General features: G+C 40.6%; 1 protein-coding gene across 4 annotated transcripts in view; it reads left to right on the top strand.

Annotated features, from left to right (window-relative positions):
• The first annotated feature begins 15,369 nt into the window (after positions 1 to 15,369).
• Positions 15,370 to 19,979, top strand: part of GPR63 (G protein-coupled receptor 63) — a 44,752-nt gene continuing 40,142 nt past the window's right edge. For 2 of the 4 annotated variants that reach the window (XM_049897525.1, XM_049897533.1), the window contains exon 1: positions 15,370 to 15,799. The gene's annotated coding sequence lies outside the window, so the exon portion shown is untranslated. Of the gene's footprint in view, positions 16,868 to 18,020; positions 18,252 to 19,979 lie in introns of all 4 variants that reach the window. The other 2 variants (XM_049897531.1, XM_049897528.1) reach the window with 2 other exon arrangements.

The following is a 19,979-nucleotide window of genomic DNA, read 5'->3' as shown; positions in this document are numbered from 1 at the left end:
CTTCTATACCTATTTTATTGAGAGTTTTTATCAGGAATGGGTGTCAGACTTTATTGAATGCCTTTTCTGTGTTGATAGAGATGTGATTCTTTTATTTATGTGGTGGATTATGTTGATTGATTTTCTGATGTTGAACCATCCTTGCATACTTGGTATGACTCCAACTTGGTCATCCCTTTTTGATATGATGCTGAATTCTATTGGTTAAATTTTGTTGAGAATTTTTGCAATACAGTTAGCTGTTTTCCATGTAAAAGAAGATAGGCAGAATTTCAAATACTCAAATTTTCAAGTCAGCTGACTACCATTCTACAAGTTTCTAAAGAGGAATGGAATAAAAGGACATGCCAGAAAAATGCAAACTCTGTGTATTAGTGATGACTCTAACATGAATTAACATTTACTTTGTCAGGGACTGTGTTAAGTGTTTTAGATACATGTCTTATTTAATCCTCATAACACCGTCAGTCTTATTCTCATTTTATAGATGAGGAAACTGAGGCTTACAGAAGTTAAGTAACTGCCTAAGACCTCTCAGCACAGTGGAGCTAGAAGTAGAAGCTGTGATTATCAATTGCCAAAGCATTTACTGGTTTTCAGTGGTTAAGAGCTTGGCTGCTAACCAAAAGGTTGGTAGTTGGAATCCACCAGCTGCTCCTTGGAAACTCTATGGCGCAGTATACCCTGCCCTATAGGGTGGCTGTGAGTAGGAATCGACTCGACGGCAATGGATACGAGTACGGGTAAAGCATTTACTTAACTCCTGTACTATTCTGTACTTTGAATTAAGCCCCAGGTGAAATGGACTAGCAGCGTATGGGCCATGAGGCCTCCTCCTGCTTCTATAGTCATATGTGAAACACCTTTGTGAACTTTTCCTTATCTTCAAAGCACCTATATTTCTAGTCACTTAATATTTTAAAAAATTGATTCATTTTTAAAAAATACTCTCAACCTAAGAAATAATATCTACGAAATGATGAGATTGATACGCTAGTATCTTTTCTAATTAATAATAAATTAAATAGACATTAAAGCATTTTTGTTAGTTGCCACTGAGTCTGCTCCAACTCATGGTGACCTTATGTATAACAGAGTGAAACATTGCCCAGTCCTACGTCATCCTCACAATAGTAGATATGTTTAAGCCCACTGCTGGAGCCTGTGTGTCAATCCATCTCTCAGTTTTGGAGAAACACTACATTAAGAAATGGACTAAAAGCAAGTTGAGTGGCTGCTCTCCAGTTCCTTTCACTTCTCTTGGCCTCTTAAATCTTATCACTGCAATGTTTATTTGTTGTGTGTGTAAGTGTCTGTGTGTATACATGTATGAACTCATGTTGAGGGGTGGGAGATGGCATGATGGGATAAGAGAAAAGCACAAGAGATCATGTCTCCACTAATGTTTACAAAAAGGATAAAAGTATCCAGCCAGGTGATGCACAGTGACTTGCCTGTAGACTTCACCAGGGACATTCTAAGGTGAAGGCAGCCCAAGGTAGTCATTTGATATCAACCACATGAGAAGGATCCAAACGTAGAGCTATTTGGAGAAGGGGTACCTGCAACACAGAGAGACCCATCTGTGTGGGGTGGTCCTGTACTCTCACCACAGAGACTCATGTAGACTACTCTCCTGACTCAATCCTATACCACTGATGCCCCCTTAGAAAAAAGGCTGACACTAGAGCTTCATCCTCAGGGCAAAACGAGTTGAAGGATGCCTTGAACTTTCCAGAGGTTACTGAATGTGACCAGTCAATATTGGTTTAAAATGTTATAATTAAAAACTTTTAAGCCTAAAAGCTTGTTTCCAAAGTTATTTGAGATACAACCAGGCTGAGACCCACATATATTTATAACCGTCCTATTAGCAAAACCAAGAGAAGAATTTTAATAAAGATTAACTCAATATCAAATAGAAGGTTAAAAAAAAATTAGCATGGAATTTCCCAAACATACACAATAGTAGGGAGTATAGGATGATAAGCCCCCATTTACCCCTCCTTCGTCTCCAAAAGTTGTGTCTTTTTTCATCTGTTTCTCCTTCCATCTTTTTTTTTTTTTTGCAAGATTATAAAATTCTCCAATATTCACCTCAGACATTTTTTGTTTTATATGTAACTGCCATGCCATTATTACATCTAACAAAATTAACAATCATTCATTTGTAGTATCTAATTCCTAGACTATATTCTGATTTGCCTGCTTGTTTCAAGGAATCTTTTCATAGGTGGCTTGTTGAAAACAGGACACAAAGTTCACATGTTGCATTTCATTATTATGATTCTTAAGTCTCTTTTATTCTCTTTGTAATCTGCTCCCTGCTTTTTCATGCCATTGATATATTTGTTAAAGAAACCAGGTCATTTGTCTTATTGTAAGTTCCACATTCTGATTGCTTCCTTTTAAAACTTGATCCTCTGTCCCCTGTATTTCCTGTTAAATCTAGAGGCTTGATTAGGTTCAGATTCGCTGTCTTAGGAAGAAGACCTCAGAGTGGTTCTGGGTACTTCTGATTTTGTCATCTCTTGAAGCACACCATATCTAATTGTCAGGTCTTTCCCTCCCCACCCCCCCCCCCCCCCCGAATCTTGGTTGCTCTGGCTCTTTGGGAAGATTCCAAATTATGCTACCTTATTATCTTTCCCCAACTTAAGTCCAAAAAAAGTCTGAATTTACATAGATAAAATGTATAAATATACCAATTATTACGATCACTTAAGAGGGATTCCAAACAAACAAACCGTTTGCTGTCGAGTTGATTCCAATTCATAACGATCCTGTAGATCAGAGTGGAACTGCCCCCATAGAGTTTCTAAGGCTGTAATATTTACAGAAGCAGATTGCCACATCTTTCTGCTGTGGAGCCACTGGGTGGGTTTGAACTGCCGACCTTACCACTGAGCCATGAGGGCTTCTCTTAAGAGGGCTTACTGTACTCAAAATTACAAAAAGCACAATACAAGTGACTGAATTTAGAAGCTATACTATTACAAGTCAGGATGAAAATGTTATGTCATTAGGCGCTGTCCAGTTGGTTCTGACTCGGTGATCCTACGTACAACAGAAAAACACTGCCCAGTTCTGTGCCATCCTCACAATCAGTGCTATGCTTGAGCCCATTGTTGCAGCCACTGAACCGCATGTTGTCTTCCCTCCCATGAGACAGAGAAACAGGCCGGTGGACAGTAGCAGACCCTCTGCTCTCCCCAATCATCCTTACTCAGGCTAGTAGGGTGATCATAGCTGCTGAACTGAGCCCCTTAGGATGAAAATAGCTGATATTTAATGAGTGACTTGCTAATTATTCAGCTTATAGATTTCCATTGCCATTTGCTTCTGGCATTTTCCCTTTTCCTTAGGGAGTTTTTGGTGGTATTTTACTATTTTTTTAACACCTCCAGGAACTACTGTATGCTGATAGCTGATGATAAATTATGTGCCTGGAAAGACACATAAGAGATTATGACTCAGAATTCATGCTGTATTACTGGCTGAGATAAACCATGCACAGTCTGCACAGCAGTTGGAGATTTTCAGAGGCAATGCTGAGCAGAAAGTACCTAGAATTCAGCTGTCTACCTAGCATGCTATCTATCAATACTTGGTAAAGAAATAGAAACATAAATCATGAAGGTCAATGTGCCTTCTGAAGAAAAAGACAGTGTGTCATCATGCTCCTCAGATGCTTGATGTGTTCTGCCATGGGTCTAACCCAAGGGTCCTCGGCCATGACTGCACACTGGGATCACTGATACCCAGACTGTCCCCCCAAACAGAGACTAGGTCTCTAAGGTCCAAGCACTGGTATTTTTGAAAAGCTCTTCGGGTGATTCTAATATGCAGTCAGGAACTGAAAATCTCCAATGTAGTCAGCAAGTAAGAGGTATCATTTATAAGTCTTACTGTGTGTTGATAACTGTGCTAAAAACCTCTTGGACATAAGGAAACTGATACTTAGAAAGACGTTATTTGCTCAGTGTCTTGTCACAAAGCAGAGTTTCACGCCTGGTCTATTCTCTAAACCAGGGGCTTTTGAACTCTTTTGACCATGATCCAAAGTAAGACATGGACAGAGGCAGGGCCAAGATGGCTGACTAGGTAGAAGCTACCTCGGATCCCTCTTGCAACAAAGACTCGGAAAAAACAAGTGAATCGATCACATACATGACAATCTACGAACCCTGACCATCAAACACAGATCTAAAGAGTTGACCTGAGTGACAGAGACTGAGAACGAGCAACCATAGGGAAGCAACGACTGTTTTTGGAGCCTGGAGCCACTGTCCCAGTTAGAAAACCTTGGTGCCGGGCTTTGGACTGGGCACATGGGAGCTGAGCACAGAACCCTGAGACGGCGCAAACATGGGCTGCAGCCCTAGCCCCCAGAAGTGACCTCGGGGGAAGCCCAGCCAGTGCATGCAGGCAGCGCAGCAACGCAGCTGACAGGAGGAGAAGTCACTGGGAGGCAGCGACTGGTTTTGGAGCTTGGAGTGTGGTGTCCCACCCAGGGAACCTTGGCACTGGGCTTTGGACTGGGAGCGGAGGAACTGACCACGGCTTCTGAGACACCGCAAGCATGGTACGCGGGCCGGACCCTTGGGGACAATCTCGACCCAGCCAATGCACACAGGCTACACACCCCTCAGGAATCTCAGATAAAACAGTCATCAGCAAGCAAGATAAGTAACTGTATATTCCTGGGTGCTACTCTCTCCTATCTATCTGATCCCTGTCCTCCCCTTCCCAGGAGGCTTCATTAACATTGGAATTTCCTGAGCCAGAGAGTGAAGTGCTCTGTGGGTTTTTTTTTTTTTTTTTTTTTTGGTCTTTTCCTAACCCATTCTCTTGGCCTGAGAGAAGCACCTACTAACAACCCAGGAAGGAAATATCCTTCCCTGACTTCCCGAAATTGGACTAAAAATACAGAACCAGCTCCAGCCAAGCATTTGAGATCCACAGTCTTGGGCTTTCATTCCTACAGGAAACAAGGTGGCTATTATACTGCAAAGGCAATTCTGATAGGGATCTGACTGTAATTGTTTTAGCAGATTACTGGAAAGACAAGTTTCCCAGGTCTGATATCACTGTGTATTAAACAGAGTCCTCACTGACCCACAACGGGGAACTGAGGGCTTAAGCTCCCCCCAGACCACCTAGCCTCCTGCCTTAGGGGTCTGAGGATGGTGACACCTACCAATCTGTAGGGGTACATGCATTTGGTGCCTAAGGTACAGCTGCAGAGCCCACCCAACAAAGTGCTTTAGGAATAGAGACACACCTACCTCACTGGCACTTGGGGGAAGACTGTCAGCATCCTGCCCGCCCTGGAGTGTGACCCCTTACTGCTACTAGAATCTGGTGCACACAACTATCACCACTACTCCTCTAGGTGGATAGGTGACAGTCTGCACCACACACTTGGTGACCCAAAATTAGATTCTACTCAAGAATGGTGAATGGACTCTTAGGCTTATATATCTGGTAACAGTCCGAATCAGCTGATAATAGGATATAAGTGATTCAAGGGCTACAACAATCAAGACAGCGCAGTCTAGTAGCCCAACTGAGTATACTGAAAGAAAACAAAACAAGACTCAGTGAGCAAATATAAAATAAATCATTACAATATCTTAGTGATGGCTTGGAGACAGCAGTCGGTATCAAACCACATAAAGAAGCAGACCATGATTGCTTCTACAACTCCCCAAATTAAAGAATCAAAATCTTTCCCAAATGAAGATACAATCCTGGAATTGCCAGATGCAGAATATAAAAAACTAATTTACAGAATGCTTCAAGACATCAGGGATGACCTCAGAAATGAAATAAGGCAATCTACAGAAAAAGCCAAGGAACACACTGATAAAGCAGTTGAAGAAATCAAAAAGATTATTCAAGAACATAGTGGAAAAATTAATAAGCTGCAAGAATCCATAGAGAGACAGCATTCAGAAATCCACAAGATTAACAGTAAAATTACAGAATTAGAAAACTGAATAGGAAGTCAGAGGAGCAGACTCGAGCAATTGGAATGCAGAGTGGGGGAGCTGGAGGATAAGGCAATTGACACCAATATAGTTAAAAAAAAATCAGATAAAATAATTTAAAAAAATGAAGAAACCCTAAGAATCATGTGGAACTCTATCAAGAAGAAGAACTTGCGTGTGATTGGAGTTCCAGAACAGGGAGGGATAACAGAAAATACAGAGAGAATAGTTGAAGATCTGTTGGCAGAAAACGTCCCTGACATCATGAAAGACAAAAGGATATCTATCCAAGGTGCTCATCGAACCCCATATAAGATTGACCCGAAAAGAAAATCACCAAGACATATTATCATCAAACTTGCCAAAACCAAAGATAAAGAGAAAATTTCAAAAGCAGCCAGGGATAAAAGAAAGGTCTCCTACAAAGGAGAATCAATAAGAATAAGTTCAGACTACTCAGCAGAAATCATGCAGTAAAGAAGGCAATGGGATGACACATATAGAGCACTGAAGGAGAAAAACTGCCAGCCAAGGATCATATATCCAGAAAACTCTCTCTCAAATATGAAGGTGAAATTAAAACATTTGCAGATAAACACAAGCTTAGAGAATTTGCAAAAACCAAACCAAAGCTACAAGAAATACTAAAGGAAATTGTTTGGTCAGAAAATCAATAATATCAGATACCGCACAACACAAGGTCACAGAACAGATCATCCTGATATCAACTCAAATAGGGAAATCACAAAACAAATTAAGATTAGTTTTAAAAAGAAAAAAATGCTCAAAACAGAGAATCATTGAAGTCAATATGTAAAAGATCATAATAATCAAAAAGAGGACTAAATACAGGATGCATAGAACTGCCATATGGAGACAAAAACAAGGTGATATAGGACAATAGGGGTAAATATTAAGGTAACCACAAAGAGGTCTAACAATTCCATAACTCAAAATAAATACCAAGAAAAACATAACGACTCAGCAAACATAAATTCAACTACTACGAAAATGAGGAACACAAAATTTACAAAGAAAAACATCTCAGCACAAAAAAGTAACTGGAAAAATGAAATTGTCAACAACACACACAAAAAGGCATCAAAATGACAGCACTAAACACATACTTATTTATAATTACGCTGAATGTAAATGGACTAAACACACCAGTAAAGAGACAGAGAGTCTCAGACTGGATAAAGAAACACAATCTGTCTCTATGCTGCCTACAAGAGACACACCTTAGACTTAGATACACAAACAAACTAAAACTCAAAGGATGGAAAAAAAATATATCAAGCAAACAATAAGCAAAAAAGAAGAGGAGTGGCAATATTAATTTCTGACAAAATAGACTTTAAAGTTAAATCCACCACAAAGGATAAAGAAGGACACTAAATAAAGAAAGAAGGACACTACATAATGATAAAAGGGACAATTGACCAGGAAGATATAACCATATTGAATATTTATGTATCCAGTGATAGGGCTGCAAGATACATAAAACAAACTTTAACAGAACTGAAAAGTGAGATAGACACCTCCACAATTATAGTAGGAGACTTCAACACACCACTTTCGGAGAAGGACAGGACTTCCAGTAAGAAGCTCAATAGAGACACGGAAGACCTAATTGCTACAATCAACCAACTTGACCTCATAGACTTATACAGAACACTCTACCCAACAGCTGCAAAGTATACTTTTTTTTCTAGTGCACATGGAACATTCTCTAGAATAGACCACATATTAGGTCATAAAACAAACCTTTGCAGAATCCAAAACATTGAAATATTTATTACAAAGCATCTTCTCAGACCACAAGGCCATAAAAGTAGAAATCAATAACAGAAAAATCAGGGAAAAGAAATCAAATACTTGTAAACTGAACAATACCCTGCTCAAAAAAGACCGGGTCATAGAAGACATTAAGGAGGGAATAAAATTCATAGGATGCAACGAGAATGAAAACACTTCCTATCAAAACCTCTGGGACACAGCAAAAGCAGTGCTCAGAGGTCAATTTGTATCGATAAATGCACACATACAAAAAGAAGAGCCAAAATCAGAGAACTGTCCCTACAACTTGAACAAATAGAAAGTGAGCAACAAAAGAATCCATCAGGCACCGGAAGAAAACAAATAATAAAAATTAGAGCTGAACTAAAGGAATTAGATAACAGAAAAACAATTGAAAGAACTAACAAAGTCAAGAGCTGGTTCTTTGAAAAAACTAAGAAAATTGATAAACCATTGGCCAGACTGACTAAAGAAATACAGGAAAGGAAACAAATAACCCGAATAAGAAATGAGATGGGCCATATCACAACAGACCCAACTGAAATTAAAAGAATCATATCAGATTATTACGAAAAATTGTACTCTAACAAATTTGAAAACCTAGAAGAAATGGATGAATTCCTGGAAAAACACTACCTACCTGAACTAACACAATCAGAAGTAGAACAACTAAATAGACCCATAACAAAAAAAGAGCTTGAAAAGGTAATCAAAAAACTCCCAACAAAAAAAAAAGCCTGGCCCGGACGGCTTCACTGCAGAGTTCTACCAAACTTTCAGACAAGAGTTAACACCACTACTACTAAAGGTATTTCAAAGCATAGAAAATGATGGAATACTACCTAACTCATTCTATGAAGGCACCATATCCCTGATACCAAAACCAGGCAAAGATACCACAAAAAAAGAAAATTACAGACCTATATCCCTCATGAACATAGATGCAAAAATCGTCAACAAAATTCTAGCCAATAGAATTCAACAACATATCAAAAAAATAGTCCACCATGACTGAGTGGGATTTATACCAGGTATGCAAGGCTGGTTTAATATTAGAAAAACCATTAATGTAATCCACCATATAAATAAAACAAAAGACAAAAACCATATGGTCTTATCAATTGATGCAGAAAAGGCATTTGACAAAGTCCAACATCCATTCATGATAAAAACTCTCAGCAAAATAGGAATTGAAGGAAAATTCCTCAGCATAATAAAGGGCACCAACAGCCAACATCATTCTAAATGGAGAAAACCTGAAAGAATTTCCCTTGAGAACGGGAACCAGACAAGGATGCCCTTTATCACTGCTCTTATTCAACATTGTGCTAGAGGTCCTAGCCAGAGCAATTAGGCTAGACAAAGAAATAAAGGGCACCCGGATTGGCAAGGAAGAAATAAAATTATCTCTATTTGCAGATGAGATGACCTTATACACAGAAAACCCTAAGGAATCCTCCAGAAAACTACTGAAACTAATAGAAGAGTTTGGCAGAGTCTCAGGTTATAAGATAAACATACAAAAATCACTTGGATTCCTCTACATCAACAAAAAGAACATCGAAGAGGAAATCAATACTGTTCACAGTAGCCCCCAGGAAGATAAAATACTTAGGAATAAATCTTACCAAGGATGTAAAAGACCTATACAAAGAAAACTAGAAAGTACTAGTGCAAGAAACTAAAAAGGACCTACATAAGTGGAAAAACATAGCTTGCTCATGGATAGGAAGACTTAACATAGTAAAAATGTCTATTCTACCAAAAGCCATCTAAACATACAATGCACTTCTGATCCAAATTCCAATGACATTTTTTAATGTGATGGAGAAACAAATCAACTTCATATGGAAGGGAAAGAAGCCCCGGATAAGTAAAGCATTACTGAAAAAGAAGAAGAAAGTGGGAGGCCTCACTGTACCTGATTTTAGAACATATTATACCGCCACAGTAGTCAAAACAGCCTGGTACTGGTACAACAACAGGCACATAGATCAATGGAAGAGAATTGAGAACCCGGATATAAATCCTATTTGACAAAGGCCCAGTGTCAGTTAATTGGGGAAAAGATAGTCTTTTTAACAAATGGTGCTGGCATAACTTGATATCCATTTGCAAAAAAATGAAACAGGACCCATACCTCACACCATGCACAAAAATTAACTCTAGGTGGATCAAAGACCTAAACATAAAGACTAAAACGATAAAGATCATGGAAGAAAAAATAGGGACAATGTTAGGAGCCCTAATACAAGGCATAAACAGAAGACAAAACATTATCAAAAATGACGAAGAGAAACCAGATAACTGGGAGCTCCTAAAAATCAAACACCTATGCTCATCTAAAGACTTCACCAAAAGAGTAAAAAGACCACCTACAGATTGGGAAAGAATTTTCAGCTATAACATCTCCGACCAGCACCTGATCTCTAAAATCTATATGATTCTGTTAAAACTCAACCACAAAAAGACAAACAACCCAATCAAGAAGTGGGCAAAGGATAAGAACACGCACTTCACTAAAGAAGGTATTCAGGCAGCTAGCAGATACATGAGAAAATGCTCTCGATCATTAGCCATTAGAGAAATACAAATTAAAACTACAATGAGATTCCATCTCACTCCAACAAGGCTGGCATTAACCCAAAAAACACAAAATAATAAATGTTGGAGAGGCTGCGGAGAGATTGGAACTCTTATACACTGCTGGTGGGAATGTAAAATGGTACAACCACTTTGGAAATCTATCTGGCGTTTTCTTAAAAAGTTAGAAATAGAACTACCATAAAAAAATATAACTACCATACAACCCAGAAATCCCACTCCTCGGAATATACCCTAGAGAAATAAGAGCCTTTACACGAACAGATATATGCACACCCATGTTTATTGCAGCACTGTTTACAATACCAAAAAGCTGGAAGCAACCAAGGTGTCCATCAGTGGATGAATGGTTAAATAAATTATGGTATATTCACAGAATGGAATACTACACATTGATAAAGAACAGTGAGGGATCTGTGAAACATTTCATAACATGGAGGAACCTGGAAGGCATTATGCTGAGTGAAATTAGTCAGATGCAAAAGGACAAATATTGTATAAGACAACTGTTATAAGATCTTGAGAAATAGTATAAACTGAGAAGAACACATTCTTTTGTGGTTACAAGGTGGGGAGAGAGGGAGGGTGGGAGAGGGTTATTTACCGATTAGTTAGTAGATAAGAACTACTTTAGGTGAAGGGAAGGACAATACTCAATACACGGAAGGTCAGCTCAACTGGACTGGACCAAAAGCAAAGAAGTTTCTGGGATAAACAGAATGCTTCGAAGGTCAGCGGATCAAGGGTGGGGATTTTGGGGACTATGGCTTAAGGTGACTTCCAAGTCAATTGGCAAAATAATTCTATTATGAAAACATTCTGTGTCCCACTTTTAAGTGTGTCATCTGGGGTCTTAAATGCTAACAAGCAGCCATCTAAGATGCATCAATGTGTCTCTACCCACCTGGATCAAAGGAGAATGAAGAACACCAAGGTCACACGATAACTATGAGCCCAAGAGACAGAAAGGGCCACATGAACCAGAGACTTACATCATCCTGATACCAGAAGAACTAGATGGTGCCTGGCCACAACCAATGACTGCCCTGACAGGGAGCACAACAGAGAACGCCTGAGGGATCAGGAGAACAGTGGGATGCAGGCCCCAAATTCTCATAAAAAGACCAGACTTAATGGTCTGAATGAGACTAGAAGAATCCCGGCAGTCAAGGTCCCCAAACCTTCTGTTGGCCCAGGACAGGAACCATTCCTGAGGACAACTCATCAGACATGGAAGGGACTGGACAATGGGTTGGAGAGAGATGCTGATGAAGAGTGAGCTACTTGTATCAGGTAGACACTTGAGACTGTGTTGGTATCTCCTGTCTGGAGGGGAGACGGGAGGGTAGAGAGGGTTAGAAACTGGCAAAACTGTCATGAAAGGAGAGACTGGAAGGAGGGAGCGGGCTGACTCATTAGGGGGAGAGTATGTGGGAGTATGGAGTACGGTGTATATAAGCTTATATGTGACAGACTGACTTGATTTGTAAACTTTCACTTAAAGCACAATAAAAATTATTTAAAAAAACAAAACAAAGTAAGACATGGAATTTACATTGTAACTCAGGACACATAAGATGATGAAAAGAAGTTTAACAAATAATACTTAACTTTATTAAGTATGATACACTCTATTTTCTGTTTTATTTGAAAACAGAAAACTAAAAAAAGTTAATTAAAAAAATCAATGAAACCCAGTAAATTAATTTATGACTTGTAATTTTAAATATTCTTCTAACCCATATCAGTACAGATTTCCTTTCTGTTCCAACATGCTCCAAGTTTTTTTTTTTTCCATCAATGGCTTCTCATTTTGCTTATTTTCTTACCTGGAAAGTCCCTTCCATCTTATTCTGCATTTTTTTTTTTAAAGGCCATCAAGCTGTGAAGCTTTTCAAAGACTACTCCAGTCCAAAGCGTCTTTTTCCAGTGCCTACAGTAAACACACAGAACTAATCACACCTTTTTTTTTTTTAAATTTTAACCACTGTATTATATGGTTGTGATGCTCTGTAATTGTTTTATATCTTAGTTATGTCTCCTTGACTAAATTCAATCCTTTTGAGGGCCATCTTCTCTGTGCCTATGTGCACGTTTGTGCTCATGTTGAGGGGTGACCATCTTCTAGGCTTTGTTTTAGGTACCCTCCACACAGAGCTAGGCATATCACAAATGCTAAAAACAGCTATGTGACCCTAGACAAGTCAATGTTTCATTACTTCAGTTCTGAAATGAAGGAGAAAACCCGTTGCCATTGAGTCGATTCTGACTCATAGCGACCCTATAGGGGTGTAGATTATTTCTAAAGTCTCTTCTAGGTTTATAAATCTATGTTTCTATGATACCTAAGAACTTATGAATAAATAAAGGAAGAAAATATGACTTTTTTTTTATTAGCGACTACAGGAAAAGTTCTTGCGTGGAAAGAAAACAGGCTGCAACTGTGTGGCATTTTTGGTACATACAAACTCCCTGCTACCTCTGAAAAGATAACTTATCAACATTTAAAAATAAAGTTGGGCCTTATGTCACTTGGATACAGTAATGTGATTATTCATGGGCTACAAATGTTTTCAGGTTGAATGGATACATATATAACAAGGACTATTCATGACCTCTATCAAGTTGCACCTATGACCCAGTGAAACAAAGCTTAACAATGAATGTGTGGGTCAGGTGTGTAGAGGCAGATTTAACATGATTTAGGAAAAAAAATTAAATGAATACAATTAAGTTTTAGATATTGTTTGTTTACAAATAATTTCTTAAACATCACTGAGAATCTTCCCAGTGGCTTCTGAGGTCAATGGATGTGGCTGGCTTTGGTTGTTCACAAGTACTTGCAGCCTTATGACCATCAGCTTTCTTCTGATCATGAGGCTACTGACAAAGGAAGCAGAGACATAGTGAGTCCCTTTGGTGGTATGTTCCAGTGTGTGTGTTGTGGAGAGAGGAGATTGTAGTTGGCATCTGTGGTCTTTGCCTACTCAATATTCATTCCCCTTTCCTTTGTTAACGCTTTAATTTTCCTTTGGGGTGTTTCTTCTCTCCCACTCAGTCCATGGGGTTTGGGAGTATATTTGGGAGGGAGGCACTCCCTTTTCAGGGGTAGGTAAATGACCCCAGCAGTGTGTATTCCATTACCATTGGGCCCAGTGAGACTCATTCCTTGTTCTGCTCTCTTGCTGATGGAATAAGTTACTAAGGTGGTTGGAAGTAAGCCTAGAGTTGCAGGTGGCCATATATTCCCAGCTTAGAGAAAATAAAACTAGTGCAAAGGAAAGTACAACTTAATTGTGGAGAGAAATAGTTCCAACACTCTTGGAGAATATGGAGAAGAAAAAACAAAACAAAAAAAGAGGATTTTAAGAAACTCAGATGTCCTTTCCAACACTAGTCTTGGGATTTACAAGCATATGAGCCAATAAATTCCAACCCCTTCCCCCATAGGTTTTCTTAAGTTAGCTTGAGTTTGGTGCTTGTCACGCCCAACAGTTCTGACCATACAGGAGTTTATCATAAAATCACAATACCTTTACTCATCCTCACTGCTAACCTCCTCATGTCTTAACTCCTGGTTCAGACAGGGCCATGTCTCCTGATTTTACAGCTCTTAGTTCTCTCTGGTAACAGAAGTTGCTCCAAACTTTTATGCAGTTTATCCCTGATCTCTTCCTCCAGAAGTTCAACATGTGCTTGCTGCATAGCAGTGGGGGTGGCAGGAGGGCAGAACTGAATTGGTCAGGTCCAGGCTCAGACTGCTGGCAAATGAAGGTGTCTTTCTATGACTTAGAACACTGACACTCCCTCTGAGCAGATATAGCCCAGCACTGGGAAGCATGAGTTAGAGCCCAAGGTGGATCTAAAGTCCAGATTGACTGCCTGCTTATCTTCCACCTCAACAGGAAGACCCTGTGTAGGGTACAAACGACACAGCACTACTCTGAGGCTCAGCAGCACTAAGAAGCAAGAGTTGGAGGCACGAGATAGAGAAACAGGTTGGTGGACAGTAGCAGGGCCTCTGATGTCCCACTCATCATGACTCAAGCTAGTAGGGTGATCATAGCCACTGGTGCTGTGTAATTCCTGGGCATCCTCACTTGTGGCTGTGGGCTCAGCAATTAACACAAATGTTGGTGACAGCTGTCCTTGTTACCTAAAGGAGCCCTGGTGGCACAGTGGTTAAGAGCTCATCTGCTAACCAAAAGGTTGGCAGTTCAAATCCACCAGCCCCTCCTTGGAAACCCTATGGGGCAGTTCTATTCTGTCCTATAGGGTCGCCAGGAATCGGAATGTACTCCATGGCTACAGGTTTGGGTTTTGGTTTGTTACCCAAAAGCAGCATTTGTCAGTATCCTTCAGTCTGAAGGTGGCCTCTTTCTGGAAGGCCTCCACGAGTCCAGTTTGGCCTTCTCGACAATGGAAAAGAACTTACAACTTTTGTGGATCAAAGTTAGTAGCCCATGAACTCCAGTTGGAGACCACCTGGCAACTGACCATGGGAAGAGAACCCAGTACCCGGTAAAGCAAGGCTTCTGGCAAGTCCCCCATGTCACGACCAGTGACACTTTCAAGGGTCTGTCTAGGGCCCCCAGCTGCACGTTACATTTATTTCTATCTCCTGAGTTCCTGGATGAGACCCTCATCACAGTGGAGGGGTAGAGGAAGAAGAAGCAAGAAACTAGGAAGGAAATGCAAGCAACCTCGAGAAACGCAATTCCACTGGCTTTGGGGGTGTCTGCGAGGGTGGCGCCGCAAGCGCCGCAATGCGAGCAGGAAGCCAAGACCCTAAAAAGGATGCAGGCGGGTAAGAGGAGGGGCAAGGTTCTGGGGACAGTCCAGGAGCGTAGACCAAACAACGGGGGTGGCCCCACATGCAGGTTACAGCACTAGTTCTGCCCTCAGTGCCTTTGCACAGGCGGAGAGGCAGTCGGACCCGGGTGGGGGGCGCCTTAGAGGGGGGCCAGCCCCTCAGCCCGGGAGCAGCCTGGACAACGGCCTCCCGGAATCTCTGTCTCTACTTGCTCCCTCCCTTTTTACTCGCCTCCTCCCCACGCCTCCTCCCCACCTCTCCTCCCCGTGTTCCCCTTCCTAAAAATGGGCGGGCGCCTTTAAGAGGGAGCTTTGGTGATCCTGGGGGCGGGAACCCCTCGGTAGATCTGGAAGCGATAGCGCTCGGCCGTGATGCTCCTCACTTTCTGCTCCAGCTCCCACCGCTGCTGCCGCCTCTGCCACCGCCTTGATCGCCACCACCGCCTCCTCCGTCTCCTCCTCTGCTTCAAAACGTTGTTTCCTGCTGCGGAGGAGAGAAGTGCTATGTCAGAAAAGTTCCGGGAGGGACTGGATGGGGCCATGCTCCCGGGGCTCTGCTGCAGGCGCCCGCGCGCTGCCCTTTGTATGAGGTGAGACCTGGGATCTTTGCCCACCCCCCCACAGGTAGCCGCCCGGGGTGTGGGGTGCAGTGGGGGGAGCGCCTGGATCCTCGGCATTTGGAAGGGTTTGCGGTGTGGTGGAGTGTATATCCGAGAACGAGGCTGGTTAGACTGAAGTTGTGCCGGAGAAGCGGGGGTTTTCGGGAAGATTTTGCAGAATAAGAGCAGATGGACTTTAGTTCTTCCAGCAGCCAGCGCCACTCGGCGGGCCCGGGCCAGCCCTCGGTGTCTACGCTGCCGCCCGCGCCCTGCCGCCTGCCTCCCCAACACCCCCGGCCCCCATCCCCTGCCCGCTGCAGCAGTTGGGCCTTCTAGGAAACCGGTCTGCTGCAGCTGGGCACCCAATTTCAGATTTTCCACTCCCGGGCTTCCCTGGTCGAGGAGCTAAGTGCTGGGAGTGAGAGGAAGGAGATGGAATCCTCTTGAACTTTTTACACTGCGGTCTCGTTATTCTTTAGGGGAGAAATTCCTGTCGTTTGCTGAAGTGGGAGGGCTCCTTGCGAGCTCCTGCAGTTCAGAGAGGTTGCCTCTTACATGTGGTTAAGCTTTGCGGAGCTCTGTGTCTTTCAGTGGTGGGCAGTTTCTCAATGTCGCCCTGATTGTAGTCTCCCCTCCCCCCGCCCCTTTTGGGAAATATTTAATTTTTTTGTTTTTGTTTAAAGAAAAAAAAAATCCTGTATTCTCAGGCTGCTTACAAACAAACAAATATATCTTTATGCAAAATTTCTTCCCAGGTCTGGCCCAAATTTTTAAAGCGATCGTTTAGTCGCTGATGAAATATTTAGACTCAGTCAATAAAGGTATCCCCATAGTAGGATGCGGTTTTTCAGTGAGGTGGGATGGGGTTAACCATCTTTTTCATTGGATTTTCTCTTGTTGGTGTGTGTTTACTTATTTATTTATTGGTGAATTTGGTTTTCGTCACGTCTTAGATTAAGGCTTCAACAAATTGTAGGGCTTGTTATTTCTAAGAATCATAAAACCTGATGTTTCTTGCATAACCTGACACTGCTTCTGACAGTTTTACCCTTGGATAAGGTATGTAATACATGTAATTATTTGATGAAAACTAATTTATTAATACACTAATGGGTAACTTTTCTTTTTTTCAAGCATCCTATGGGGAACAAAGTCACAAATGTTTTATATGCCAGGTGTCTGCACACCTGTCTGTTACTGTTTCTGTATTCTCCCCTCACACTGTGTACTTCTGATGTCAGCTACAAATCAAAGGTGCAGATGAAAACCACTATATTTTATGAGGTGTTGCATAGGCAGAATTCTAGTGACATGATTGATTATATCACCCAGATCATTTTGAACAGTAAAAATAGAATGTGGGGTTTTATTTAAAGAGTATCATGAAGTATTTAAAGTAAATTATCAAGTTAATGTATAAAATAGAAATTCTGTGTGTGAGAAAAGACGTATGTTTGCAAAGTAGTTGGGGAATAGTGTAGGAAACATCACATTAGCAATAGGGAAGTTTTGAAAGGAAATCATTCTGGAATAACTATTAATATTGTCTAATTTTGCTTGGGATATAGATTTTCACCTCTGAGCACTCTGCTATGAAATATAACAGAAGTAAAATTAAAAAAAGAAAAAAAAAACTAACATCTCAGACATTCTCTGAAAACTTACAGCAAAGTGGACATTCTCAGAAAAAAAAAATTTAGAAAAGTCATGTGCTTAAAACCTCAACTGCACTTACCATTTTACCTTAAATTTGCTGTATACCAGGCAAGGAAGCATTGCATTCAGTAAGAATTTGGGGTTCTCAGGGGGATATGAATTAGTTCCTAGAATTGTATTGATTAATGTACATTGAGATTTCATACATTATTTATTTGATTTGGGATGATTGTTTTGTGAATGATTCTTTCTGAAACTATTTAAAAATATATATCTTTATATAACCACAATAGGGAAAGCCAATCAGTGACTTGATAATACAGAAGCACTAAGAACAGCAGGTCTGAAAGATCAGAAGCTAAAAATAGCTCGCTAGGGCTGATCATCTTCTTCAGCATTTTAGTATAAGTTGAGTTAAAAAATACTATTTTTCCAACATGTTCTCGTTCTCTCACAAGGGAGCCATATGCCAGGGGTCCTAACCATATATTTATCTTTTAAAATGGACTGAATTGCCCTACAAGGATGATTGAACCAGGCATTTCTTAACTTTCAGTCATTTTTCTTCAGTACGGGTCCATGGGTGGTGCAACGGCTAATGCGCTTGGCTACTAACCGAAAGATTGGCGATTCCCGTCCATCCAGAGGTGCCTTGGAAGAAAGACCTGGGAATCTACTTCCAAAGAAATCAGCTATTGAAAATCCTGTGGAGCACGGTTCTACTGACGCATATGGGGTCTCCATGAGTTGGTGTTGACTCAACGGCAATTGGTAGGGAAACCCTTAGGTAAAATTTAGCTGTCAAAATGGTGTTTTCTTCTTTAATACACACTTCAAAAATTACCTTCAGGACATTCTCTATAGATCTATGACCAAGAAAGTAGACCTCAAAGGTATGAGAGGAAAATCTTGGGAGAGTTTTAGATTCAGTTTTGTGATGTCTTAAATATTTGATTTGAAAGAGCAACCCATTAATGCTTGGGAAAATAATACCTATAATACAATCCTCCAGTCACTGCAGGCAAAGCTGTCTGCCTTCCTTTGGAATATTTCTTATCACATTGCACAGTGAATGCTACTGCATTTCAGCATATGTATGAGTGTTTGAAATGAAATGAATTAATCTTTCAGACTGGTTTTTGCACTAATTTGTGAGACATTTACCAGAAATGTGTTTATATTTGTGACAGATGCCCTTTATCGCATGTAACAATTTTCTCCTCTTTTTGCAACTCTGGTGTGTATTTAGGATGAGTTCTTAGTGTTTACTTATAAACAAATTGACATATTTCATAGCGTCTACATCGTGTCCCTTCAGTTTTCAAAAAATAACTGTGAGCCTGAACTCACAGACTTTCAAAGCTAACAGGGTCTTGGTCAATTATAGTTTCAGGTTCATGGGAATTTTCTGTTTAAGATCAGATGTTACCCCTGATTTGAACTGGGTGATCCACCAAATATGTACTTTTGCAGCCACGATACATGGAGAACATTCCAAATAATTTGCACTGTGGTAGCCCAACATACTTTGGTGTTGAGTTGGCTCGAGGCAGTGTGCTGTGCTTATAAAAAAAACGGTTTCTGAAGTTGACAACAAGCTAAGTTTGTCTTTGAGACTGACACATAGGATAAAGGGTTTTTAGCCTCTGTGCCAGTAAATATGGGCAGAATTGGTAAAAGTAATTTGTGCCCACTTCTGACTGCGTGACAGAAGACTCAGGGAACTCAAGCCTGAATCTCTAGCATAATGTACTAGAATGCTCATTTATGTTCTTTAAAAACCTACTGAAGAGTTAGAGAGGTTGAATTTTAACAACTTTCAGGTCTTGGGCTCAAGCATTCACACACAAAAAAATTTGTCTAAAATTTTTGCATATTTGCAGTTAGTAAGGTATTGAGGTTACCTATTGAAATTAATAATAACACTATTATCAGTATTCTTTCTAATTGATTATGCTAAGGAAATTCTATCCTCTTAGGCTCAATTAGGAGCCCTGGTGGCACAATGGTTAAGCATTCTGCTCCTCACTAAAAGATCAGTGGTTTCAACCCACAGCAGCTCCTCAGAAGAAAAGGCCTTGTGATCTGCTCCTGTTAAAAATTCAGCCTAAGAAACCCTATGGGGCAGTTCCACTCTGTCCTGTAGTGTTGCTATGAGTCGGAATTGACTTGATGGCACACAGCAACAACAGGCTCGACTTAGATTAAAAAAAAAAAAACAAAAAAACCTGCAGTGGACACTCCCAGCTAGATACTGTACCAGTCACCCGGCCCAAACCCAGTACCCAGTGCCGTCAAGTTGGTTTTTCCTTTAATTGCTACTTCATTCTCAAAAAAGTTATTGATATAGGTTCACAAATACTAATTACCACAACATTGTAGCTAGAACACCAGAAAATTTGACAAAATCACCATCTGTAAAAATACCAGCAGCAACGAAAACATGCTTGTAGCACGTGCAGATGAAACCATGGGCACGTGATTCAAAGTGTAATTGTAATTGGGTAATAACAAT

The sequence above is a fragment of the Elephas maximus genome, chromosome 1 (genome assembly GCF_024166365.1).
Source record: "Elephas maximus indicus isolate mEleMax1 chromosome 1, mEleMax1 primary haplotype, whole genome shotgun sequence".
Classification (NCBI taxonomy): Eukaryota; Metazoa; Chordata; class Mammalia; order Proboscidea; family Elephantidae; genus Elephas; species Elephas maximus.
Note: the sequence above shows the minus strand (reverse complement) of the source record. Positions and strands in the feature narration are given on the sequence as shown.